General features: G+C 46.1%; 1 pseudogene; it reads right to left on the bottom strand.

The window, feature by feature from the left end:
- Window positions 1–484: 484 nt before the first annotated feature.
- On the bottom strand, window positions 485–1,768 carry LOC119857734 (annotated as a pseudogene).
- Between the last annotated feature and the right edge of the window lie 241 nt (window positions 1,769–2,009).

Genomic DNA, 2,009 nt, shown 5'->3' with positions numbered 1-2,009 from the left:
GCTATTGTGAGGTGTGATTGCAGCACTTGCTAGCCCAAGCTAGCTATGATTGAGCTAGCTTGCAAAAAAAAGTAGCAGTGAAGCTGTGGCAAGGGCTAGTTGCCTGACTATGTACCCAGTGTCCCGGGTACCTGTGCCACTGCCCATGCTGCTGTGGCTTCACTGTTTTTAGTGAGTGCTCTCGATCATAGCTGGCTTGGGTATATCTACACATATTGCAATCACTCCTTGATTGTAATATAGACATACTCTGAATAAAGACTGGCTGACTATACAGGAGGAAGAGCAGAATTTGCTATACACAAAAGTGTTGCTAAAGTAAACTGAAGAGAAGGAGAAATATTTCCTTTTCTAACTTCTTTCAATTAGAAGCAATTGCCTAAGATTATTCTAACAACCATACATTGGAAATTATATATATATATATATATATATATATATATTTTGGAAGGAGACATTTTAGTTGACATCATGTAACCTCAGTGTTATCTTATAACACTTTTGGTTTAGAGAGATAAAGCAGCAACTCCTCCAAAGCCCACGCAGTCAAACATACAGCTTGACCTGACTCTCTAGAAGGGAGTGTTTCAAGCAGATTCTCAGACCTTCAGTCCACTGAGCAGAGGAATCTGGTACTCTGCTTCTCCTGGACTAGTCTAATGTCTTTTTGTACTCAGCAGGTGGACTTGGAGAAACTGCTGTTGAAATTGCCTTGTAACCATGTGTGACCAGAATTTACCATAGCACCTGGTTATACAACTTCACAATCCCATTCCCCCAATATCCAGAGACATGGCGAGGCTGTTTACTGAAGGATGTCCTAAAGCTGTTGCTTACTCTGATGCAGCATTCTCCTTCCCAGTGCTCTCCTCAGGGCATCCTTTAGCTCCTTGTTCCTCATCCTGTAGATCAAGGGGTTCAGTACAGGAGTGACAAAGGTGTACACCATAGACACTACCCGGCCTGGCTCTGGGGAGTAGCTGGAACTAGGGTGTAAGATTATGAAGCTGCTGCAGCCATACATCAGGGCAACAACCATCAAGTGGGAGGAACAGGTGGAGAAGGCGCAGTGCTGGCCAGCTCCAGAGCTGATCCTCAGGATGGTGACCACAATGAAAGCATAGGAGATGCAGATCAACAGGAAAGGGATGGCCACGTTTATGACACTACAAATATAGAGGGCCATCTGGTGGACGTGGGTGTTGCTGCATGCCAGATGCAGAATAGGAATGTCACAGAAGAAATGGTAGATTTCATTGGTGCCACAGAATGGCAGGTGGAAGATCAGGATGGTTATATTAAGGGATACCAAGAAGCCCAGTGCCAGGGATGCAGCTACAATGCTCACAGACCATCCAGCTCATAATGAGGGTATAGCGCAGTGGGTGGCAGATTGCCACATATCGTTCATAGGCCATGATAGCCAGCAGGACACATCCAGCACCTCCCAGGAAGATAAAGAAGAACATCTGGGTGCCACAGCCAACAAGGGAGATGGTGGCCTTCCTCAAACACATGAGATTGTCCAGGGCCAATGGGGTGATGGTGGAGTAGCAGTTCTCCATAGCTGCCAGTTTGGTCAGGAAGAAGTACATGGGGGTATGGAGGGAACGATTGGTACAGACAACTAGCACAATGGTGCCATTCCACAGACATGGACCACGTATATGAGCAGGAGGATCAGGAAAATCAGCGGTTGCACCTTGAGGAGACTTGAGAAGGCATGGAAGTAGAATTCAGTCATTCAAGTTTGCTTTTCATCCCCCATGGAAATAGCAAGCGGAACCTGCTGAGAGAAGGAGAGAGGAGCAGTAACCAAGTAATCCTGTCAGCAGTAACCAAGGACAGAATAAGTGGTAATGAGATCAAACTGCAGTCAGGAGATTCAGATTCAACAACAGGGAGCAAAATCTAACTCTAGTGCAGAGGATGAGAACCTGTCCAAGGAGGTGGGACCTTGCCTTCCATGGAACAACATCTGGTTGCCACAGCTGACGAGAGAGATTACA

The sequence above is a fragment of the Dermochelys coriacea genome, chromosome 6, assembly GCF_009764565.3.
Source record: "Dermochelys coriacea isolate rDerCor1 chromosome 6, rDerCor1.pri.v4, whole genome shotgun sequence".
In the NCBI taxonomy this organism is placed as follows: Eukaryota; Metazoa; Chordata; order Testudines; family Dermochelyidae; genus Dermochelys; species Dermochelys coriacea.
Note: the sequence above shows the minus strand (reverse complement) of the source record. Positions and strands in the feature narration are given on the sequence as shown.